The 26,581-nt window shown below is 40.6% G+C and overlaps 1 long non-coding RNA gene across 1 annotated transcript; it reads left to right on the top strand.

Annotated features, from left to right (window-relative positions):
• The first annotated feature begins 7,953 nt into the window (after positions 1–7,953).
• Positions 7,954–18,458, top strand: LOC134731349 (uncharacterized). Its single transcript, XR_010113560.1, has 2 exons — positions 7,954–8,140; positions 14,703–18,458. It is a non-coding gene; the product is annotated as an uncharacterized lncRNA (long non-coding RNA).
• The last annotated feature ends 8,123 nt before the right edge of the window (positions 18,459–26,581 follow it).

Genomic DNA, 26,581 nt, shown 5'->3' with positions numbered 1-26,581 from the left:
AAAGCATCACGTCTATAGTTTATCACATATAATTGTACTTAAGTTGACTGTAGTAAACTGTGGCTCACATGACAGAATGATCTTAATTATTTTCAATTAGTTTCGTTTGTGGTTAATCTAAAGTCCTGAGTAAAATAATTCATGGTAGCATTGCCGCAAAGACGTGGAAACTGAAAACTGTAGGCATAATTCCAGGGTCCGGGATGGGCAGCTGAAGAGGGCAGCCCGTCTATAGATGACACCTAAATAAACCCTGTTTGAGCATGCGTGATCCTTCATGTCTCATAATCTGTGGATCCAGGGCTCATGGACATTTAAAAGAAAGGAATGCCTTTTTAGGCAGCTTCTCAACATGTTACTGATGACATGCTTCAAGATTTCTTGTACAGAATCTGATGATTCTTAAATAAATTAGAATCCCAGTAGTTTTGCTAGTCAGTATTCATTATATAGTCAGTTAGAGCTAAGCCTTGAGGAATAAAATTCCAACTAGGAATAATAATAAAAAACGGGAATGGCACCCTTGCAATACTAGTTCCTTATCCCTAGGATTTTATTATAATGAGAATATTATCATGTATGTAGTTTAATTTATAATACATATTTTTAAATTTCATGATTTCATAAGGAAAGGCAGTCTCCAAGAAAAATTAAAAGCCATCTATATGAATGTTCAAATTTTGAAGAAGGATTTCATAGCCTGGTTGAAAATTGCATGCTCTCTCCATCACCTTGCAATTTGAAGAACTGCAAAATCATGAATAATACAAAAGGATGTTAAACTTTTCAACAAATCCAGATGGGTACCAATGTCATTGAGAATTCCTGAGAATCACCTTGATTGCTGCTTCAGACCTAGGAGCCTGAACTGAATATCACTTACCAGTTGGAAGCTATTGGCTTAAGTGACGACAGTTTCTACAATAACATTGATATCTATATTGTTTACTTTTAAAATTGTACAGACACTAAGTTTGTGCAAATAAAAAATATCTAAACCTTAACATTCAGTCACTTCCCTTGCTAGCCTTCTATTTCTTCTCCCTCATCATTTAGACTTTGGTGCAATAGAAAGAATGATGGATTGGGAAATGCAGGCCAGTTTTTTTTTTTTTTTTTCTTTTGAGACGGAGTTTCGATCTTGTTGCCCAGGCTGGAGTGTAGTGGTGCAATCTCGGCTCACTGCAACCTCCGCCTCTCGGGTTCAAGTGATTCTCCTGCCTCAGCCTCCCCAGTAGCTGGGATTAGAGGTGTGTGCCACTACACTTGGCTAATTTTTGTATTTTTAGTAGAGACAGGGTTTCACCTTGTTGGCCAGGCTGGTCTCGAACTCCTGACCTCAGGTGATCCACCCTCCTAGGCCTCCCAAAGTGCTAGGATTATAGGTGTGAGCCACCACGCCCGGCCTGCAGGCCAGTTTTAACACTAACCTTTGCTGGGACCTTGCAAATCTCTTCTTCATTTTGCATCTTAGTTGTCCCTTCTGCAAAATGAGAGTTGGACTAGATGTCCCTTTCAGCCATGATTCTAGGGTTTCCATTCTTCCACACAGTCACTGGATGAAGAGACACTGCCAATGCAAAGACTGAGCCGCCATGAGAACTCATGTTACGTCTTGCAGGGCTTGAGGCTGGGTATAATGTAGGCCTAAAGTCTTTACTTCCAATCTTAGGTAGCAGGGAAATGTGTCCATTTGTGGGTTATGCTGCTCATCATCCCTCTAATCCCCGTCTCCCCACACCATGCTATGTCCTGGATATTCAGAGTCAGGGCTTGTTTGTCAACACTGAAGACTCGCACACTTGTGTGATGCTTTTGCTGATCCTGTTCCTTTGCCAGAAGATCCCCCTGCTTCTCTACCTAGTAAACTCTCATTCATTCTTTTAATTTTGCCTTTTAATTTTATATTTTGACATAATTTCACATTTGGAGAAAAACTGCAAAATCAGTACAAAGAATCCTCATATACCTTTTACCCAGATCCCCAAAATGATAACTTTTTACCACACTCCACTGTCTCTCTCTCCCTCTAGCTCCCAGAATTTTTTTTCTGAGCCACTTAAGCATCAGTTTCAGACATCATGCCCCTTTACTCCAGGTAGTTCAGTGTGCTCGACCTGAAAAATAAAACCAAGACGTTCTCCTACATAACCATAATGTAAATATAAAAATCGGGGAAATAACGTTAATGCAGTACTGTCCTCTAACCTAGATCTGGATGTTGCCAATTGTTCCTTTAATGCGGTAGAGTTCCTCGGTCTTTCTTTGCATTTCCTGCCACTGACAGTTTTGAAGAGATAAATCTAGTATTTTTAGAGTGTACCTCAATTAGTCTTAGATAGGTTCCTCATGGTTATATTCAAGTTATGCACTTTTAATGTGAATGCCACAGAAGTAATGTGCTGTTTTTCCTCAATGAATCACATCTCACTTTTTAATGTGAAAGTCATTCTTCAATCTCCATTCCTACCCCCCTCCTAAGAGGTAAATAACCACTGTTCACGATTGGTATTCATCTAGTATTTTGTCTATGCACTTATATACACACATATCTATACACAGGCACACTTGTACCCTTTAAAAACATAACAAAAATGAGAACACTATATCCTTACGGGTCTGCAATTTACCTTTTTTCATTTAAGTGTACATCTTTGGCGATCTTTCCATGTCAGTGCATGCAGATTCCCTTTATTCTTTTAAAAGTGGCATATATATTTTTTTTTTCTTTTTTTTTTCCCCCTAGAGACTGCCTCTGGCTATGTTGCCCAGGCTTGTCTCAAACTCCTGGGCTCAGGCAATCTGCCCTCCTCAGCCTCCCAAAGTATTAGGATTACAGGTGTGAGCCACCTTGCCCAGCCAAAGGTGGCATAATATTTTTTAATGGTATAAATGTGTTCTTGTTTAGTTTGTTTCCTACTAATGAATATTTCCATTTTTTTCTATCACAATGTTTGTACATACATTTAAGAACATACCTCATTTATAATTATGATAGATGCTATTAAATAGCTCTCCTAACACACTTTCGCAGTTTGTATTCTCATCTACTGTGCATGAGATAATTTGCATTTTTCTGACTGTTAGTGATGTGGAGCACCTATTCATGGCCTTTGGGTTTCCTGTTCCGTGAATTGCCTGTTAGTGGTCTTTGCTGTGAGAATGCTGAATTGTCTGTCTTTGTCTTACCACTTATTTCTCCAGGCCTCACTCAATTCTGTTCCTCTGCAGAGGCTTCCCCATGTCCCCTGATCAGCCACCACCCCCTCCTCTGCTGTCCCACAACACTGTTCACACCGTGCTCAGGCCTTCATTTACCAACCATTCCATACAGAATCTACTCATTCCAAAAGTGTCCACTGTGAGCCCTCTCTGTGCTTGGCCTGGGCTAGGTGCTGGGTGGAGAGACATGAGCCAGTCATCATAGACTCCATGCTAAAGTTCAATTTTGAAATGCAGCTTTGAGCATAGAAAAGAGCATGAGTTTTAGATTTAGACATAACTTGAGTTGAATTCCAGCTTCACCACTTCCCATCTGTGTAATTCAGAACAAGTCACTTGATCACTCCAAGTCTCTATTTCCATACTAGTGAGGTGGGGCTAATCCCTCCCTAAGAGAGTCACTTGAAGCTGGACAAGAGATAATATATCTGAAATGGCTAAAAAGGGCCTGTTACACAGTAGGCTTGCAGTGAATGAATGGTAGTTGAAAGGCAACTGTTAAGAGGTCAAAATCAGTTAGTTCTCAGAGGTTCTAGGAGCCACTAATAAACTGGAAAATAAAAAGGAAGGAGGTAGCTCCTCTCTTTGCAATGCAAAAGATATGGATGAGTGCCGCTTGCCCAGATCCTGCTACACAATATCCTTTATCTTTCCTGCTCTCTGCAGCAGATTTCTGCTTTGTCCTGGCCCCTCATCCCAGTTCAGCTGCGCACTGTTGATGTCCTACTGCCACAGCCATGGAAAGAACAGGTGCTTCCCTTCTCAAATAAATGTTGGTCTCTTTAGAAGATACTCTGTAAGAAAGACGTCAGGATACTTGTGCATACTGTCACCCATGATTTCAAGAAGTAGGGGCTGGGCACTGTGGTTCACACTGAGGCAGGAGGACTGCTTGAGACAGGAGTTCAAGACCAGCCTGGTCAACATGGCGAGATCCCATCTCTACAAAATGTATATAGTTTTAAATTAGCCAGGTGCAGTGTGGTGATGCATGCCTGTAGTCCCAGCTTCTTGGGAGGCTCAGGTGGGAGGCTCTCTTGAGCCCAGGAGGTTGAGGCTCCAGTGAGCTGTGTTTACACCACTGCACTCCAGCCTGAGTGACAGAGTGAGACCCTGTGTCAAAAAAAAAAAAAAAAAAAAAGGAAAAATGGAGAAATGGGGACTAGAGACAGCTTCAATTAGAAAGAGAAATGCTGTGTATGTGGAGAGAGGCTGAGGTGGAAAGTTTCCCTGAAGACCCAAAACTGCAGCAGAGTAGGGTGAGTGGGTGTATGTTAGAAGGACAGGGAGAAGGACTTTACAGGCAGTGGAGTGTTCTCTGCAAAGGCACAGATGTGGGAGGGCATGGTGTGTTCTGGCAACTGCCCAGGATTCAGCGTCAAGGGTAGGCAGATGTCAGCTCATGAAGTGCCTTTTATGCCATCCAAAGGACTCTAGGTTTTAAGACATAAACTAAAGGGGTAGGCTGACGCATTCTGAGCATGGGAAAGCAGTAAATCTTTGTTGAATGCATGTGTGACAGTGGGAAGACGGGACATGGTAATTAGGAGTACAGTCATGTGTCATTAAAGACTGGGATATGTTCTGAGAAATGTGTCATTAGCCAACTTCATCGTTGTATAAACATCATTGAGTGTATTTACAGAAACCTAGATGGTACAGTCAACTACACGTCTAGGCTATATGGTACAGCATAGTGCTCCTAGGCTAGAAAACTGCATGTTACTGTACTGAATACTACAGGTGATTGTAACACAATGGTAAGTATTTGTATATCTAAACATGGAAAAGGTACAATAAAAATATGATAAAATAATCTTATGGGGCCACTGTAGTATGTGCAGTCTGTTTTTGACTAGAACATTATTAAGCAGCACATGACTATATGTCCTAAACTTTTGGCCTTCTACAAGTGTTACTTAGTCTTTCTACATCTGTTTCCTTTTTTCTTTCTTTCTTTTTTTTTTGTGAAATGAGAATTTAAAAAATCAACTTGAAAGTGTTGGCCAGGCTCTGTGGCTCACACCTGTAATCCCAGCACTCTGGGAGGAAGAGGCAGGAGGATTGCTTGAGCCCAGGAGAACAGGAGTTCAAGACCAGCCTGGGCAACACGGGGATACCACATCTCTGTGAAAAGAAAAAGAAAAAAAAGAGAAGAAAGAAAAAGTAGCAGGTCACAGTAGCGTGAGCTTGCAGTCCCAGCTACTTGAGAGGCTGAGGTGGGAGCATCACTTGACTGGAAGGTAGGTTACAGTGAGATGTTATAGCGCCACTGTACTCCAGCCTGGGTGACAGAGCAAGACTCCATCTCAAAAAAAAATATATATATATAACCCACAAAGTGTTGTTGAAATTTAAAATATTATATATAATAGATATACAGGAGTAATACAGGCACTTAATAAAAGCTGAATATTTTTAAAAAGGTGACAATTGTTTTACACAATACACATTACCTAAACAAACAATCATTAATCTGTGAGCTGCTTCTATGCCTCTTTCCTTATCTGCAAAGTGGTTCTCCAATTTTACCTTTTCATAGTACCCTGTCCTCCTTCCCAGCACTTACCATAATGTTAATTAATGTTCTAATTCTTTTCTAGCCAAACTCTTAGACTTTAACTGTTTTCCCAGGCAAACTCCTGGCTCTGTGAGACCAGTCACTTAAAAATGTAGTACTTATCTGCACTCTCTAATACACCCGTCTCTTAACCCATGTTCAATAAATGTTGGTGAAAAAAATCAAAGTCACACTTATCTTGAGAAGAATTTAGAGGGGCCAATGAACTAGAAAAGTGTTTCATTATGACAGGAGAAAAATAGCTCAGAGTAGTCTATGCTATATTAAAAGTATGCAAAAATTTATTTTATTTTAATCTTTTTTACATTCCTGGTAACTCACAGAACAAAACAATTTATTTTTATTTGTATTTACTAATTTAAGAAATAGAGGTGGGGTCTCACTATGTTGCCCAGGCTGGTCTTGAACTCCTGGACTCAAGTGATCCTCCCACCTCACCCTTCCAAAGTGCTGGGATTACAGCCATGAGCCACCGTGCCCGGCCCCCCATTTTTTTTTAAATTAAAGTTATGGGGTCTCTTACCCAGGCTGGAGTGCAGTGGTGTAATCACAGCTCACAGTGACCTTGAACTTCCAGGCTCAAGCAATCCTCCCACCCCAGCCTCCTGAGTAACTAGAACTACAGGTGTGCCCCATCACACCCAGCTAATATTTAAAATTTAAATTTTTAAAAATTTTTAATTTTTATTAAAAGATTTTATAAAAAGGAGATTTATTCTTTATCTTATTTTTTGAGACAGGATCTCAGTCTGTCACCCAGGATGGAGCGCAGTTGCGTGATGCATCACTGCGCCCGGCTAATTTAAAAAATGTTTTAAGAGATAGTCTCTTGGTATATTACCGAGGCTGGTTTCGAATTCTTGGCCTTAAGAGATCCTTCCCCCTTAGGCTCCCAAAGTGCTGAGATTACAAGTGTGAGCAACCCCACCAGCCCAGCCAGGCATTCAAAATTTATCAGGCCCAGAGGGACCTGAGTATGAGACATCAGTTAGCACCATCCCCATGCACACTAGCAATTGTTTGAAGGCACTTTGTTCTTTTCTGCCCTGTACAAGCATCACCCTTTATCTTCGTGTTCCCAGAATTCGTGATAGAAAGAACAAGTATAGCCAATGGACAGGTTGTTATTTTAATGTAAATTCTTGGAATACAATTTAGCAAGGGCCTCTTCTTTTTTTTTTCCTTTAAAAATTCACTTGTAGCCGTGTGCAGTCGCTCACGCCTGTAATTCCAGTACTTTGGGAGGCAGAGGTGGAAGGATCAATTCCTTTGAGACAAGAATTCGAGCTTCCTGGCCAACAAAACAAAGAACTCACTTGAAACTGCTGCTAAGATCATGTATTAAATTAAGGGTAACTTGAATTGATGCTCCCAGGTTGCATTCCTGAGACTTGGCCCAAATAAATTCTCTATATTAACTTTGCCTCAGTTTTTCCTTTAGGTTGACAGTTATTTCTAAAGTTGTACAGACGGGTTTACCTTGAGTATTAAAATAAGGTGTGAGAAGGGCAACTGAAGCCAGAGGCTCCCATCACAGTCTCGTGGCCTTCGGAGGCTTCCAAAGGATCAGCATTAACTGCAATATTTAGGAGGAGTGCAGCTCTTCAAGATTCATAAAGTGTTAAATCTGTTGCCTGGAATTCCAGAAAGAGGGGGGGAAGCGCCCACTGTGAACTGTGTTCCACTTCAACCTAAAGGTAAAAGCGATCAGCCTAAGATCAGGAGCGCAAGGGAGAAGCTTGAAGCCATGCGCTCTCAAGGAGGCGTTTCCCGCTCCAGGGCTGCCCAGGCCCGCGGGCCAAGCAGCTAGCCGCGCCGGCTCACGTCACGCCCGCGATCAGATCAGCTCCCCGCCACGTGGCACTGGGAAGGCGTCCACCGAGCGCCAGGGAGAAGGAGGCGGAGCCTGGCCTCAATCTCGCCGGTGTCCTCATGGGAGTTGTAGTTTTCCTTACGGGCGTAGAGGGCACGAACTCCCGGCTTTTGCCCGGTAAATAGCATCTCTTTCGTATGAGTCATTCAAATAATAGACGCAACCTAGGTAACTTCAAGAGAAGATGAGAAGGGGAAGGGGCAAAGCATGGAAGGCAAATCTAAAGATTATGGGCGGGGCAGAGAAAGGGTTCGCACTCAGTACGCATGCGCACACTAGGCGCGACAGGTGGGCGGACACAGAAAGGCGACGCCTAGGGCTGTGTTGTCCCGGAAGTGCCTTCCCTTCTCCCGGGTCTGCGCGGACACGGCCTCCTTACCTCATTTGTCCTCGCCCCTCCCCGTCCCTCTACGCGCTTTGGTCCCTGTTTGGTGCTTTCTGTTTGCAGCTACGGCAGTGAGTATGTATGTGACGGACCCCGAGTCACCCGCGGCCTGGGACCCCTGCCTACCCTCCGTCTCGAGCTGTGGAACTAGCGCGTGCCCCCTCGCCGACCTCGGCGTCTCCCGTCCGTCCCTCACTCGCGGTGGAGCGCAGCTCCTGGTCCTTCAGCTGCGCGCCGCCCCACGCGGCCGGGCTGCGGGACTCGGAGGTCCGCGTCTCCCTGGCTCTCCAATGGCTAAGGCGGTGATTCAAGAGCGGCTGGGCGTCCAGGGCCTCGGTGGGGGTGGCGTGTCTGCCCTTTTTATCTCCCCGCAAGGCCCCCAGTCTTGTAGGGAAGCCAGTCAGTGAAGCGCGGAGGTCCCGGCGCGCCGAGAGAGAGTCCAGTCTTTGAGGACCGAGTAGTCCTGGGCCACCTCCCGCCTCTGCTGTCAGAAACAGCAGCTGCCGCCGTGGAATCCAAAATTTCGGGAGCCGTGTCCCTTTCCTCATGTAAAACGAGTAGTCTTGGACTGTGTTTACTAAGGCGCCCTTTATCCCTCCCATCCTGTGAGCGGACAGTTGCCTTCAACTTTTGGGAAGAGCTGCCATTTCGGTGGAAAAGCTGTGGCTGGGAATCAGGAGGCCTGGGTTCTAGCCGTGGCTCCCCCACGGACTCGCTGGCGATTCCAGAAAGCTCTTATTGAAGCTGATTTTAAGATTATTTCAGATGACACAGTTGAATTAGAGGCTCCATTAGTAGGGCCTTTTTAGCTCAGTGAATAAGTTTCTCCAACTATAAAATGAGAGCGTTCAATTTGATGACTTTTCAGGTCCCCTCAGAAGCTCTTGACTTTGTGGTTTTCTTTTTCTTTTTAAAATTTTTTCTAGGACCGTTAGAGAAATGACTTCGTGTTTGAATAGTTAGGCTGTCGCATACAAAGACTTTTGAATGGATTGTGTGTATACTTAGGAAAGCATTATGCTTTCAAGAGAATCTGAGGTTGGGGAATAAACTCAGGAAGGATCTTCATGATAGTTACCAGGGTAAGAGACTGCATGACCGAAGGAAAAGGGCTAAGGGAAAGGTGAAGGAAATGTTTCCGGATAGGATTAGTTCTCATAAAAATCATGTATATATCCCAAGAAAAGCTGGGACTTACGTAACTAAATTTAGCTTATTTTTTTCCCACGGAAATACTGTGCTCTGCCTGTCCTTTGTGACCTTTGTTTTACACATTTGCATTCTCCACCCCAATCTCAGATTTGATTCAGAGTGGCCGTCGCATTTGAAAAATGGACATTTTAACCCCTTAGTCAATTGTGTTTCACCTCTCACTATCAGGATAGCTCATTAAGAGTAAGAAATAAATTTTACGTTGAAAGTAAAGTGTATTCATCATATTCCAATGAAATTTGGACTGAAAATGAGGCTGTGGATTTGATTTAAATCGGCCCGAGATAGATGCCTATGTCATCAAGAAGAAACATCTAGGGAGGCTAAAGGTGCTTTGGAAGTAAATAAGAGCAAAAGGTCAGAATGACCAGTAGGTAGACTGAGAGACCAGAAGAATTGAATAAACGCCGGGGGCCGTGGCTCACGCCTGTAAATCCCAGCACTGTGGGAGGCCGAGGTGGGCGGATCACCTGAGGTCAGGAGTTCGAGACCATCCTGACCAAAATGGAGAAACCTCGTATCTGCTAAAAATACAAAAATTAGCCGGGCATGGTGGCGCATGCCTGTACTCCCAGTTACTCGGGAGGCTGAGGCCGGAGAATCACTTGAACCCGGGAGGCAGAGGTTACGGTGAGCCGAGATGGCGCCATTGCACTCTAGCCTGGGCAACAAGAGCGAAACTCCGTCTCGAAAAACATAAAGTAAATTCTTAAAACTTAAATAAGCCTTAAGTTGTTTAGTTTAAAACAATTCAGTCAATGAATACTGCTCCCTCTTTTGAATGGGAAGAGCCTTTGCAGTTATTCTATAGCTGTTTTATATTTGTTAAGCTATTTTCATTCTTAGATAAGTTTCATTTCCATTTCCATGATATTTTAGGATCTTGTATAAGAAGTATCTTCTCTGGTCACGGGATTGATGAAGTCTTTGAGTACTAACTTGGGAGATTCTTGGATGATAAACTGACAAATGTGTGTTTTCCTTCCAACTAAAATGTCTCATTCATAGTTTTTAAACTCTGCTGGGAGGTAAAATGGATATTTGTGAGGTAAACTTAGGTGTTAGAACCAATGCAAATACTTCAGTAAAGGAAGGTTTTTTTTTTTAATTTGAAATTACTTATTCGAAAATTTTATTTAAAAATTTTAGTGGACCGTTGGCTGACAATCACAGAAATGTGAATCACTTCTAGCCGTGTTCTTAACCAGCTGCATAACCTTGGATAGGCCTCCTATCTCTTTGTACTTCAGTTTCCTGTGGGTAGATTGAGGAGTCTGTATGAGATAATCTGATTTTGTTATCTAGTTAGTATACTTGGGAGTCCCGTACAGGGATCAAAAAGCTGAGAAAGCCTTCTGAGTCAAGGGTTTGTTTGTGTGTACATAAAAAACATATATATTGTCCTCTGAGAATAGTCTTTTTTAAAAAAGTTATTAAATTCATTTGAACGTAATTAAAGCGGTAACATAAACCAAAACAGCCTCAGGCAGACTTTAACCCTGGCATACATAAGCTACCTAAATAAGAGAGCAGGTTATGCCCAGCACAATTTTCAAGTACAGAGGTACAAAATCCTCTTAAAGGCCATAGGGGCTAAATTGTTAAATTCATTTTTCTACATTTCAGAGAAAGAGATAAATCCTTCGACCCAAGAAAGTCAGTTTTTATTATGGTTCTGTAGTTTATTTTTGGCATACATTCACAGTTGTGCCTATGGCTCTATTCTTAATCCCTTTCCTTTGGGATGGCTGCAAGAGTGGTACAAATTTGTAACTCTGTAATTTAGCTCTTTAATTTTTTTCTGTGCTGCACTGGAATTGTGTTTTATCTTAAGTCCACACTGGATCCTCAGGATGGATCCAGTGAGGATTTTGAAAGAAGCATAATTCCTTTGACTTCTTTTAGAATTAATTTATCTATTAAGTAAGAAGGAAAGGATTCATCTTTTATTTGAATTCCTCTGAGGCTAACAATTCAATATAAACTGATAAATGCTATGAGCATTATTCAGACAGCCACATTCAATTTGTGTGACAATAACAGTATAGCCACCTGAAGGACAGTACAACAAGGGCACAGGTATATGATACCTTTTAGAAGAAAAGCATTAACAGGTGGGTTTATTTCTGGAAGGCAAACAAAAAACTCCAGCAAGAATGTAGTACCTTTTTGGCCCTTGTCCATTTGGTTCTTGGGATTAAGCTGGTTCTACTACCAGAACTACCATCACAACACTCTGACATTTTGGACAGAAATTTGAGTGGCTAAGAAAACAACTATTTTTAATTTTATGTATCTAGCTACAAGTGGAAAAAAGAATAAATTGGCATTGTTATTGCTGTCTGGGCTGTCCTTGATTTTTGGACACAAGCTTATTTTTCCAGAGCTCTCATTTTAGTCAGTAGTCCATCAGTACCTAATGGAACCATCTACTGTGTAGATATGAGAATTTCTAAGACTTTGGAGTAGTTGAAAGACAGCAGAGAAATTTATCCTATCATAATTTCTGTATTTTAAGCACATACTAGATTTATCAGGGCTGAAGGACAAATGTCTGGTGTTATAATTCATTTATAAATTCAACAGATACTTATAGATGGCCCCCAAAATACCAGTTACCCTGCTTGGCTTTGGTGATTCATTGTTTAGCAGAGTGTATATAGTTCCTGCCCCTCCTGGGGTTTGTGATCTGTGCTTCTGGGAGATTTACATTGAATAAATAATTAGAAATGTGATGAGTGTTTTGAAATGTAAAGTGCTATAGAAGCCTATAAAAGGGGCATTTAATTTAATCTGGTGGGAAGTGATTTTGAGCCGAGTTTAAAAGATGAAGGCTGAGAAGGATTTAATATGCTCACAGTACTAAGTGTTTCACTTTCTGCATTTATTCCCAAGGTTGGGAGTTTTCTCTCAAGTTTAGGTCTTTATTACGTTTGTATTTTAGACACATTTTTATAACGAGCACAGGAATAAACAGGTTTATCAGGGTTTTTTTTTTTTTTTTGGAATTGGGGTCTTGCTCTGTCAGTGAGGCTGGAGTGCAGTGGTGTGATCATAGCTCACTGTCAACTTTGAACACTTGGGCTCAAGCTATCCTCCCTCAGCCTCCCAAGGTGGCAGGTACAGGTGAGTACTCCATCCACCTCTAACCTTGGCCCTGTGATCTCTTCAACCAATTCTGTTGGTACTGCCTCTTACTACAAGATTTGCTTACCTGGGAGTTAGATAGCAAGCATGGGAAATGCCTGGCACACAGAATATATGGAATTAGTGTTAGGATTTTAGTAACTTCACAGTCGGAAAGAGGAAAATAGGAAGAGCTGTTCATATAGGGTAGGCTATAGGAGAGAATGCAAATTTTGAAAGCTACATCATCAAGGATTAAAATTTTGCTGCTAGGTTTGTCTCTATAATATGTGGTCATCTAGTCTTAATGCTTATTCCTTCAAAAAGTTCATTCTTTTCATTTTCCTCCTTTTGTGCCTAATGCACAATCTCTTGCACTAGTTTCCGAAGTGGTCTTCTTTTATGTCTGCCCTATATACAGTTGTTAAAACTGGTATTGAAATGCCCTTTTATTCATGGTACCTTATTGCTCCAAAATTTGTAATGGCATCCTGCTTCCCCAGGAAACTATGACATTGAATGTAGATCATACTTGGAGCCCCTGGGATTGGCAATTTTTTTTTTTTTAAGAAGCCAGACAGAAAATATTTTAGGTTTCCAAGCCATATGATATCTTAACTACTCAACTCTGCCCTTGTGGGAAAGCAGCCTTAGATAATACCTGTAGAAATGGGGGTGGTTGTTGTCAATAAAACCCTACTTACAAAAACAGGTGGCTGGCTCAGACTGTAGTTTGCTAACCCTGAAAACTTGACAGCAAAAAGAAGAGATAAATAGTAGTTAGAACATAGAGCAGAATCAAATAAATTTTTTTCCATATAGGTGAGATCTGATAATGTTTTTAGGTAGAAAGGGAGAAACTTGTGAAGCAGGAGAGACTAAACCTGTTTGATGTTTTAGGATGGGGGCCAGGTTAGAGATAGGATCAGGTGTATGTGTTGTTGAATTATTCCTAAAAGGGAAGAGAGACACCAGTAATTGCAAAATCATCAAATATTTATAGAGGTAGAGGAGAAAGAATAAATTCAGATGCATTGAGGTAGATGAGAGTACCTATGAGGATTTGTTTGATTTCCTTGGGAAAATGAAAGCAGAAGTAGGAGAGGGCAGAGGATAATTGGAAGCTTAGAATGGGGAAAGGATGTTTGTGCTGTGGGGAATACTTTGAGGCAGTTGTTACCAGTATTTTGAAGATGACAACTTGTTTAACCTCGAAACAGTTTGTGGACCACCCCATGATTGTAGTTACATTTTTAGTTTTCATCAATGGAGAATATGCATATTAGAAAAAAGCTACTACTCAGTTCTCTCTTAGATGACTTTGTATTTTATTAGCCACAACATTGACTGCACATTTGAAAAATGTTAATACATGTATGTGAGAAATTGTCTTTATGTAATGCATTGCCCTGGGTACCCACTGAGATAACTAATTTAACAGCTTCCCAGGAGGCCGAAAGCTCATAAGTTAGAAATCATTGCGTTCTAATGAATCAACAATAAGAGAATAAAGGATTGCTTAGAAGTAGTGTTCTGTCAAAATTAAAATGAACTTATAATGAACTCACTTTGAAGGATTCCATAACTTTTTACTCAGTAGTACTTGGCAGCTTTGAGCAAGATGACAGAAACAAAATGATCTAGGGTTAGGCATAACATTATGTAGAAGGCCAGAATAAACATTTAGCTTATTCTTTCTCTAAATTACCTTTTCCTGAGATCACACTCAGTTTCATTAATCACTTCTCTATTTATGGTGATCAAATTAGCATCTCATTTTCTTAACCATTTTGTTGATTTCATGTTCCCCATTTACACCTTACTGAATATTTCCATTTGGGTATCTTACTGTTTGACATTTAACCTACTGAAAAGAAAGCTTCTTTCCTTTGAAACGAGCTCTCTGCTGATTTCTACTTGGAGTAGAGAATATACAGAGATGCTAAAGTTGATGGGAAAATGTGGATAGGTTGGGAAAAACATGAATTAGGTGTGGGGTTCATTGAAGAAGTTGAACAGTGTCATGATTGGTAAATGATGGTGATGAGAAAGTAGAGAAAACCTACTGTTTGCTCCTACCATTTGTTTTTTAAATTTTAGCCAAATAAAATCAAATTCTGCATTTTTGAAAATTAACTTGACTCTTATACACTCCTACAAATATTCAAATTTATGTTCTCTATTTTGTTTCCTTAATCCAATAATATCCTATTTCTTTCCAATTAATAAGCAATATGTTCAATACCGATGCCCATTTAAGTGTGCTGTTACACTCTAATCATTATTATTCCTTTCATAAATAGATCTGGGCATAGGAACCAATCAGAAATAATCGCTTCAGCAATCAAGACCATTGTTCACCATGGAGGAACCCATGGATACCTCTGAGCCTCTATCTGCATTACCGTTCACTGGGCAGCAGTCTTTTGAGCCAAGTGGCAAATTTGGACAGTATCCATCCAATGCAGATGAACCACATCCAGGCACTGGGGAGGTGGAGGACATGGAACAGCTCAATGTTTGATCCAACACTTCCATCTCATTAAGACAAGTTTGATTTTTCTTTGCTTTTTATTTCACGGAATACACGAGAATCTCTTAACTGTTGGAGTTTCCAAGGAGGCATACCTCGTGATTTCAGTTGGTGGAAAGAACAAAACTAAAATGCTGTATGGCCAAAGTCACAAAGGGAAGGATCCACAATTTACATCCTTGGAGCTATTGTCTGTACCGTACTGTTGTGATCTACTGATTGGCATTGGCATAGTAGTAGGGGTCAAGTGACAGAATCCGTGCCAACAGTCTCCAGGTTCAGAAGCGATTCAAGACCTTAATGATAGCTCTCCAGCAACTAACACGTGGTGATTGTGCCAACTTGTTGCTCAGTTATAATGCAGGGCCAGTGATTGATTGGCTTAAGTCAAGACCATGGTTGAGATCATTTGTCTTTGGTCTAATAGAATTTGAGTCTAGTAGAATTTGAGTCTCCAGGGAAAGAGCTACTTGACCAAATTAAACTAGTAGCAGGTAGAGCGTGAATGACAGCATATTATACCATCAAGATGTTCTTAGAGCAGTGTATGGATGGATCGATTGTACTGCCATCAGTTGTGACTGATATTGTTGTATTCAAGGAAAAACAGAAACTTGTTTAGAAAGCACTTTGAAAGTTTTTTGAATACGGCGGTGTCTTGTGTCACCCTGTTATGGTTGAACTTTCTCCTTCAAAATTACCAGACTTGGCAGCAGTGGCAAATTATTGGGCTAAAAGACTTAATCAGACATATTCTGGGTTCAAGGCTCCTAATATAATACCTGGTGCAAACATTATACTTCCACTCATTCAGATGGTTGCATCCCGCCAGGCATCCAGTGGGACTGGGAATATGGACACTTGAACATTAAACATCCTGAAGAATTTTGGAATGACAGGTTACAAGTGAACATAATCAGTTCTCTATATTAAAAAAAAAAAAAAGATTTGGGGATAGATTGGGCTCACATAATCTTTAGAGAGATTTTTTCATTTTTGTGAAAGTACAGAAATTCTCAACTGCTTATGAAATGCTGATTGTTAAACAGCATCCATAGCTATTTTGTGTTGTTTCCCTGACCCCACCCTGAAAAAAAGAAAAATTATGGCATATTGAAAACAGCAGTATGATGTAAGAGAAAAGATCACAAACTCCTTGAGGGTGGGTCTTTTCCATACTCATAAGCCTACTTATAATATTCAGAGTAATTTATTGACACATATTAATATTCCCTCCTAACCCATTAATTGCCAAATCATCAAACATTTATTGAGCATCTACTCTGTGTAGGGTGTAAGCAGTACTGGGGACTTACAGTGATAAAAGACATAGTTTTAGCCTTAAGTGATGTACTGTTTCACTGAAGAGACAGAATATAAGAAGCCAGGTAATTTATGGAATTCTCTTCTTTTTTTTTTCTTTTTTTTTTTTTTGGCAGTGGAGTCTTGCTCTTTAAATAGAGCAAGGCTAATCTGGAACTCCTGGGCTCATGTGGTCCTCCCGCCTTAGCTTTCAGAGTAGCTGGGACTACAGCTGTGAACACAGCTTGGAAATCTCTTAACCGTGGGAGTTAAGTCTCAAAATTCTGGTGATACAAGTGGTTGAAACTTAAAACTTTATTTAAAAAATAGGATTCGTGAATTTGAGATAGTTCATAAGTCTGCAAAAGACTGTATAAATACATATTTTACATTTACTATTATTAAATTTGTAGTAAATCGGAGTACAGCACTATCTCTTTATCTGTGGAAACTTCAGACTCTCCCCTATTACTTTAATTTCAGTGAGACGTTATTAAATATAAATGGGCTTACACATTTGTTTTGCTTTACTGACAAATAATACACAACTTGGAGGCGTTTTTTTCCTTTCTATTCTTCCTCCAAATGTTCAACACTTCTCTGATTTTGTGGTTTGAGGTTGTTGATTAGCTTCCTGAGGCTCCATTGAGACCGTATATACGTGACACTTAACAGTCTAGCCCTCCTCGGTACATACAGATATATGATGGTGGCTTTGCCTGTAGTAAATTCATGCCAAAACATAGGCTTTCAGTGCCTATTACATATGGCTTTCAGCTCTCTCTACTGAGGGATGTAGGACTTTATTTCTAAGGTCTGAGCCTCTTTTCCTTTACTTCCTTTACTCTTTCCTAAGCCTTATAAAAACTATGCGTGTTCTATTGTTTGTTTTCCTTTTTGATTCCCTTTCTTTTATTATCCCCAGTAGGAGTGACTTGTAATTCTCATATGTTAGAAAGGCAGATCTCCTGGTTGAAGGAAAGATCCACCCAAGGAAGTCAGCATGTTTAATAATTTTTGAGGGGGATCTCAAATGTGGGAAGGATTGTTATATAAGACAACCAAATGATGACATGAGACAATAAATGCTATAGGAATTATGGAGGAATCATTAGCTATTTATTTTCTTGGTTAGGGAAGAGATATTATTAGTCGAAGTAATTACTAACTCTTCTACATTTTTTACTGTGGAAATCAAAAATATATATATGAAAATAAAATGTTATAATTGACTTCAGTGTCCCATAAACCAGCTTCAACAATTTCCAAATTATGACCAATCTTGACACACATGCACACGTGTCCCTCAGTATCTGTGGGACATTGGTTCTAGGACCACTCATGGATACCAACATCAATGGATGCTCAAGTCCCTGATATAAAATGGTGGAATATTTGCATATAACCTGTGTACATCCCGTATTATTTAAATCATCTCTAGATCACTTATAATACGTAATACAATGTAAATGCCATGTAAATAACTGTTATACTGTATTAAGGAATAACGACAAGAAAAATGTACATGTTCAGTATGGATGCAATTTTTTTTGTGTGTGGAATATTTTCATTCCAAGGTCAGTTGAACCCATGGACATAGGAGGCTGACTGCGTGTGTGTGTGTGGGTGTGTGTGTATGTGTGTGTATTCACATACACACACACATATACGTATATTTCTGAAACGTAAATATTCTCTTTTTAAAAAAACTATATCATTATCACAGCTAAACAAATTACCAGTAATTCTTTTGTCCTCATATACCTGGTGTTCAGATTTTCTAGATTGGCTCCTAATTTTTTTACAGATTATTTGAATCTGATTCAATTCATGTACTGTAATGTTTGATAACTTAAGTGTCCTTTAATCTATAGGTTCTCTTTTATCTCTTCTTCTTTATTAAATTCCTTGTAATTTGTTGTACTAAATAGTCTTCTAGAATTTCCTGTAGTCTGAATTATGTAGTATTGTTTTAACATGTTCCAGTGTCCTCTTATTTCCTGTGAGTTGGTAGTTAGATCTAGAAGCTTGATTAAATTCAGATTTTCTCTCTTTAGATCATCAACTTGATAGACAGTTTCATTTGTTTCATTTTGCTTTTGATATGTTGTTTTTTAGAATTACCTCTTAAAATTTTTATTTAATTTTATAATCATGTAAAATGTTTATAAATTTCCAAATTCAGATCAGCAAAACACAATAAAATCTATTCAGAGAAGGCAAACCTTCTGTCAAGTCTCCTTCCTGTTCCTGCCCTTTCCCTTATGGGTAACCATTAAGAGAAAATTGGTGGTTGGTCCTTACATTTAAAAATATATATAAGCAAAAAACTGTATATCTTTGTACCCTCTTTCCCTCTTTCTTAAATGTATTTATTTTATTTATTTATTTATTTTAGATGGGGTTTCGCTCTTATTGCCCAGGCTGGAGTGCAGTGGCGCAACCTTGGCTCACTGCAACCTCCGCCTCCCAGGTTCAAGCAGTTCTCCTGCCTCAGCCTCCCAAGTAGTTGGGATTACAGGTGCTTGTCACCACGCCTGGCTAGTTTTTTGTATTTTTAGTAGAGATGGGGTTTCACCATGTTGGCCAGGCTGGTCTCGAACTCCCAACCTCAGGTGATCCACCTGCCTCGGCCTCCCAAAGTGCTGGGATTACAGGCATGAGCCACTGTGCCCGGCTTCCCTCTTTCTTAATAAGTTGTGGAATACTATGTGCTCTTTTAAAATGATTGATGAATAGTAGTACACTTGTGGCAATCTTTTTTTTTTGAGACAGAGTCTTGCTCTGTCGCCCAGGCTGGAATGCAGTGGTGCAGTCTCGGCTCACTGCAATCTCCACCTCCCAAGTTCAAGCAATTCTCCTGTCTCAGCCTCCTGAGTAGCTGGGATTACAGGCATGCGCCACCATGCCCAGCTAATTTTTGTATTTTTAGTAGAGACGGGGTTTCACCATGTTGGTCAGGCTGTTAAATAAAAAAGGCTAATTCCACTTTCAGAAGCATGCTTTGTTGTTGTTCCTGGTCATTATGTTTCTTTCTCATTTAATAATTTTGAAGATTTAGGTTTAGCAAAAAATTATTAGGCTCAGGATTTTTTTTTTTTTTGAGACGAGGTCTTGCTCTGTTGCCCAGTCTGGATTGCAGTGGCATGATCTCGGCTCACTGCAACCTCCGTCTCCCGAGTTCAAGCGATTCTTCTGCCTCAGCCTCCCAAGTAGCTAGGATTACAGACATGTACCACCACGCCTGGCTAATTTTTGTATTTTTAGTAGTTTTTAGTAGAGTCGGGGTTTCACCATGTTGGCCAGGCTGGGCTCGAACTCCCGACCTGAAGCGGTCCTCCCATCTTAGCCTCCCAAAGTGCTGGGATTACAGGCGTGAGCCACCGTGCCTGGCCAGGTGCAGGATTTTAAAAGAATATTTGTTTTGAAAATGGAAGAATACGACATTTTTAAGAGTTGAAGATGCCATATTCCTAGTTTGTGAGTCTTATGGTGTGTTATCGTAGAGCCCCTTCAATATGTATAATTTGGAACACAGCGCCTTTAGTTTGTCAGCATTTGGCACATAGGGGATACCTAACAGATCGTAGGTAAATTTAATTAGAATTCTGCTTTTATGTATAGAGTAGAGGTCTTTACATAGTATTTGAAGTGAAACAATGGCTTAAGGTAAATGACTTTTGAAATTGAAATGAAATTATGGCTTCAGCAACTTAGGGCAGTAAGTCTTCTAACTGTTTTATGTCAAATCCCTTTTCTCCCAAAAACACGTACATAACAGTTTTAGATATAATTTAACAGGATGGAGAACTCATCTAGAGGCAGTTGCTGAATTCCTGACATTTATTAGGCACTCAACCAAGACATGATAACTAATTAAAATTTGAATAGAGTGGGTTACCTATTTGAATTTTAGGTTTTCAAATATATATTTTATTTGATCTGGGTCTTCACATATGCAGTTTTTTTTTTTTCCCCTGTGTGAGTTAATTTCCAACTTGCCTGGCTGACACCTACTCATCCCTCAAATAGCGGAAGCTCACTTCTGAATGAGGTGTAATGGTAATAGGTTCTCAATTAGTGGTTGTTATTGGGTCTGTTAGAACTCTGCAGTAGTTAGCTTTGACTTTGGGTAACTTAATTACTTTATTGGTAAAAAATACATTTTTTACCATTAAAGTTACAAAGCTAAAATGAGAGAATGAGTAGACAACATAATAGGCACATATTTTGATAAAAGTCTTCATAACTACATAAGTTCATGATCATTGTGGCAAACATGGGCTTATACCTTCCACTATGTTTTTTTCTGTTTTTGTTTGTTTGTTTGTTTGTTGTTTTTCTTTTGAGACGAGGTCTCTCACTCTGTTGCCCAGGCTGGAGAGCAATGGTGCGATCATGGTTCACTGCAGCTTTGACCCCAGGTGCAAGCAATCCTCTCAAATAGCTGGAACTATAGACATGTGCCACCATACCCAGTTAATTTTTGTATTTTTTATAGAGATAGGATTTTGCCTTTAGGATATTGCCACAACCACCACTGTGAAACAACAGGCTCATATGCTAAAACAGCCCTGGCAGACAGTTGACTCCACCCCTTCTCCTATTTTGCAGATGGAGTCACTAAGGCCCAGAGAAGGAAATAGAATTGCCAAAGGTTCTACAGTGAGTTCATGGGAGGGGCAAGACTAATGAGAAAACGGACATCTCTTGGACACTCACTGGGCACTGTGCTTTGCATACATGATCATATTCCATCCTCAGAACAAACCTGTGCAGCAGGTTTTGTTAGTACTCCGGTTTCACAGATGAAGCCTCAACTCTTTTGAGGCTCAGACACCGGGAAGTTGCCCAGGATCACACAGTTAGGAGATGGCAGAGCTGGAATTTGAAAGCCAGTCTGATTTTCCACACAAATTGACCATTAACACTTTAGGGTTGCCTAAAACCCAGGCCCCGTCTCCCCACTCCCCTAAGTCCACTCTATCCCTGTAGTCCTCCGTCCTCCATTATGTCACATTGACTCCTAAAGAAAAAAGATCCAAATGGTCACAGCTCTGGAGGATTTGCAAAGCACTTCTGTGCCTTCCTGCACATCATCTCAGGAGATCCTGATACAAGACCCAGGTTGTAGCCTGGGCAGAAATAGCTTGCTCATTTCACAAAGCAAGAACTGTTGGATTTCCTTCAATCTAATGATTTCACCACCATCTGTGCTATAGCTGAGCAAAGTCAACAGGTTGAGAAACTCCTGTGGTAGGAATGGGGACCCATGACCTGCCAATAGAGAAGAACAGACATACGGAACTTGGCCAGGGAAACTTAATCCAGAAAAAAAAGTGTATTTTCTCTCCTTATATGTTTTAAATAGAATGATGGGAATCCTGGATTTTATTTTTTTTAATTAATTATTTTGAGACGGACTCTAGCTCTGTTGCCCAGGCTGGAGTGCAGTGTCGCAGTCTCAGCTCACTGCAACCTCTGCTTCCCGGGTTCAAATGATTTTCCTGCCTCAGCCTCCCAAGTAGCTGGGACTATAGGCGCCCACCAACATGCCTGGCTAAGTTTTTTTTGTTTTTGTTTTTGTTTTTGAGAAGGAGTCTCGCTCTTTCACCCAGGCTGGAGTGCAGTGGCGCGATCTCGGCTCAGGTTTTGCCTTGTGGCCAGGCTGAGATAATCCTGATTTTAAAAACTCAACTCTGGTGTTTCTATTTTAATTTATTCTCAGAAGGGTAGGAGGGTCTAGAGGAAATGCAAAATGTGAGTCTTATTTTATGATTTGCTATGGTAAGCCACATTTAATCCCTTTCTTCAGTGAAAGGATTTACGAAGGATACAACACAATGTACCTATCTGTTGCCGTCATTGTATTTTTTCCCAGATTTTTATTTAGTTTGTAATGTTACAACAATAAGGGAAATTAAAAGGAAAGAAAATTATCCATAATCCTACCACCCTAACAAATGAACTGTTCAGTGTTCCTCTTACTTCAGGCAAAATTTACATAGGTGATTTATGAGTGTAGTTAGAGCCTCATTCATTCGGCTTTCTCACTTGACAGTTTATCATTATAATGCCGCAGGTCTTCATAATTATCATTTAAAAATAAATGTTTTAATAATTATTTTAATGGCTGCTTAATACTCTTTTAAGTGGACATATCATTCCCTAGTATTATATATTTAGAAGGACTCCAGTTTTTCACTATCACAGATAATCCCAAAGTGCATGTCTTCATACATATCACATTCTCCTGTTTTTGTCATTTCTTTAAAATCCCCAGATCTAGATTTGCTGAGTCAAAGGGCCTGAATGCTTGCATGGCCCTTGATATACACGGCAAATCGCTTGGCCAAAGGCTTTTATACATTTACTTTGCCTCTAGTAATGGATGAGTAGGATAGTCTCATACCATGCTCTTGCCACAACCAAGGGAAATCTACCAACAAATGAAATGTAACTTGATAAGCAATGTTTTTACTTCATTTTTACAAATGGCTTGATAAGCCTGTCGCAGGCTCTCTATTCTCTTATCTCTGTTGCTGTCATAAATTAAGTGCCTATACCAAGAATTTGGGAAAGTGCCAAAGCAATTATTATATCCATTTTGTAGCTGAGGAAACTGAGTCTCAACTCAGGGTTTTGCCCAATAGGCTGGACAGTGAGTAAGTGGAAGTGCTGAGACTTTGGTAATATCATCAGCTGTTGTGAACCAAAGATGATGCATTGGTTTCTTATAACCTCCTGGAAGTCTTCTGGGTTTTGAAGCTAGGAAAGCATATTCACATCAGGTACATTTGTAACTTATTTTCAACAGACCTCATGGGCCTTCCAGCCTCCAATTGCTACTAAAAGCGTGGGCTTACTTTGGAGGAGACTTTTGATATATTTTGTTTGCCAGAGAATCTGTGACTTTCAGAGCTGGAGGGAGTGTCAGAGATAATCTTGGAGAATGGAGATGGAGAAACAGGCCCAAAGAAGAGCAAGGATTTTCCCAGGTTCATTCATGGAGCTGACAGCAGAGTTAGGATCTACATTCTGGTTTAAAATGGTGCCTCAGCCAGGTGCCATGACTCACACCTGTAATCCCAGCACGTTGGGAGGCCAAAGCAGGTGGATTTGCTTGAGCTCAAGAGCTGAGACAAGTCTGGGCAAAATGGAGAAACCCTGTCTCTACAAAAACACAAAAATTAGCAGGATCTGATGGTGCATGCCTGTAGTCCCAGTTACTTGGGGGCCTGAGTCAAGAGAATAACTTGAGTCCAGGAGGTTGAGGCTGCCGTGAGCCATGTTTGCACCATTGCACTCCAGCCTGGGTGACAAAGACCCTGTCTCAAAAACAAACAAATAAATAAATAATGTAAAAAACTACTTTAAAAATGTTGCCTAGAGCATATAAGTGAGCAACTTGTATATTGTGAGATATTCAAAATTGAATATTTTTTCTTTTTTCTTTTTTGTTTTTTTGAGATGGGGTCTCACTCTGTCACCCAGGCTGGAGTGCAGTGGCACAGTCTTGGCTTACTGCAACCTCACCTCCCAGGCTCAAGCAATCCTCCCATCTCAGACTCTTGAGTAGCTGGGACTACAGGAAAATGACACCAAGTCCAGCTAATGTTTTGCATTTTGGTAGAGATGGGGTTTCACCATGTAGTCCAGGCTGGTCTTGAACTGCTTGCCTAAGCTCTGCTCTCGGCTCCTGAGCTCAAGCAATCCACCTGCCTTAGCCTCCCAGAGTGCTGGGATTACAGGCGTGAGCCACTACGCCTGGCCCTTAAGTGAACAGTTTTTAAAAGCAATGAGAACCATTTGAGAAACACTGGATACCTTATGTTTCTTTTGGAGATCCCTGGTGAAATAGTCTGGGTAACAATATGTTAATGTGAAACAGATTTTTTTTAGTTAAAGGATTTCCCATAGTCTGCTACCCCAAATGACAATTTTTTATTATTTAGTTTTAGTGTTTTGTGGGTATTTGGTTGGGTTTGTTTGTTTGTTTTTACTTTGAGGAAATATATCATTTTTATTAGATTTTACTTTTAGCATGTGTTTATTTATTTACTTATTTTTTACCTGGTAATCAGTGTCACTGTATACTTGTAGAGGTATGTGTACACTTAATATGTCTTGGTGATTGTTCCACACTGGTACTTTAAGGGCTTCCTTGTTCTTCATATATTTTTCCTGCAGCAGGGTATTCTGATCAATATGTATTTGAATCTCTAATTGGAATATAGTCTCTACCCTCAGGGAGCTTACAGTGTCCTGGAAAAATGAGGTGTGTTCATTATGGCTGCTGAAAGAAGGGAGCAGGTGCACTGGGAAAGAGATACAAAGTTTGTCTGGAAACAGTGGCTCATGCCTGTAATTTCAACACTTGAGAAGCCAAGGTGGGCGCATCACTTGAACTCAGGAGTGTGAAGACCAGCCTGGGCAACATGGTGAATCCTAAAAATACAAAAATTAGCCGGGCATGGTGGTGCATGTCTGTAATTGCAGCTACTCCAGTGGCTGAAGCATGAGGATCACCTGAACCTGGGAAGTGGAGGTTGCAGTGAGCCAAGATCATACCACTGCACTCCAATGTGGGGTGACAGAGCAAGACTGTCTCAAAAAAAAAAAAAAAAAAAAAAAGAGAGAGAGATAAAGTGTAGTAGGCAAGAAGAGAAAAGAGATCATCTCAGCTGGTTTTGGATATTGGACGTGAGCTCAGACCTGAGAACTGAGAAGCTGCCTCCTGCAGGTGAGTCTGGATGATGGACAGTGACAAGCAGTTATTCATGTGTGAATCCGGCCAACATGAACATTTAGATACTGAACACAGAAGCTTGATTTTTATTAGCTATATTTGTTGCCCATATATTGGAACAGATCTTAAAGTGGAAGTCAGACGTGTATTATCAGATACCATTTGGAGTAATGAGTGTATTTTCATAATCTTTCCAACACCAACCTAACAACTCATCTCCAAAAGCATGCATACTAATTAATTTGTTTTCCATATAGTAATAAGATTAACAACCTTGCACTTACATGGGGTACTGAGTCATGCTCAAATAAAACAAGTTCTAATGAGAAAAATTGAATGTGGCAGCAAATCATGTCCCATCCAGCAATCCAGGTTTCTGTGTGTTTGTCTGTCTTTGTTACATGTATTTTTGTCAAGAGCTCACTGTAAGCAAGATGATTTATTTCATGTTGCTTAGGTAAATTTGTTTAATGAACCACAAAGTCACTGTAAATATTGCACAAATCTGAGTGCCTTGCAATGTGGCTGGGAATCTTTTAAGCTGCTTCAAAAAATGAAATGTGTTCACTGAAAGAACCATATTGGGAGAAAACACTCTTAACATATCAAGGCTCTTAGATATGCAGGCTGGCTCAATTCTATCCTGAACAATAGAAGAATTTGTGGTGGAATGACATGTGGCCTTGTACAGTCACTCTACCTCACCTAATCTGGGCCTCAGTTTCTTCCTCTCAACTGAACAGGGTCAGCTAGGTCTGTGAGTGTCCTACCTGCTAATCATCAGAATCAGCTGGGGGTGGAGGGTGGCAAGTGAGAGCTTTAAAAAATACACATGGGGGCTGGGCCTGGTGGCTCAGGCCTGTAATCCCAGCACTTTGGGAGGCTGAGGCAGGCGGATCATGAGCTCAGGAGTTCGATACCCGCCTGGCCAACATAGTGAAACCCTGTCTATACTAAAAATACAAAAATTAGCTGGGCGCAGTGGCACACTGTAATTCCAGCTACTCAGGGGCACAAGAATCGCTTGAGCCCGGGAGGCAGAGGTTGCAGTGAGCCGAAATCACACTACTGCATTCCTGCCTGGGTGACAGCGAGATTCTGTCTCAAAAAAAAAAAAACGCAAACAAAACACATGGCCAACCTGTTCTACTAAATTCCAGTCCTACTAGACCCAAAACCCCAGTCTCTGAGGGTTGGGGGGTCCCAGAGTTTATATTTTTAAAAATAAATTTCTCATGTGATTTGATGATCAGCCAGGTTTGGGACCCTCTGAACTAGACAGATTACCACTAAGATCTTTTCCAGATTTCATGACCATCAAAACTGATGATTCTAAAAACTCATCTTGGAAAATACTGTTGCGTGTCTGGGCGGAAGAACACTGGTAAGGGAGGCAGGATTCTGGATTCGAGTCCTAGGGCTCCCCTCAAGCTATCCAGGGAACACTGGAAAAGCCACTTCACTCTGGACCTTAGTGTCTTCATCCATAAAGTAAAGGCACTGCAGCAGGCAGTGTCAGGGCCCTTCCTCTCACATTCTGCAGCCTAATTAATTCTGATTCCTTTGGGATTCATTGTTTGCACATAAGCCACCCTTAG

Source organism: Symphalangus syndactylus, chromosome 9 (assembly GCF_028878055.3).
Source record: "Symphalangus syndactylus isolate Jambi chromosome 9, NHGRI_mSymSyn1-v2.1_pri, whole genome shotgun sequence".
Classification (NCBI taxonomy): Eukaryota; Metazoa; Chordata; class Mammalia; order Primates; family Hylobatidae; genus Symphalangus; species Symphalangus syndactylus.
Note: the sequence above shows the minus strand (reverse complement) of the source record. Positions and strands in the feature narration are given on the sequence as shown.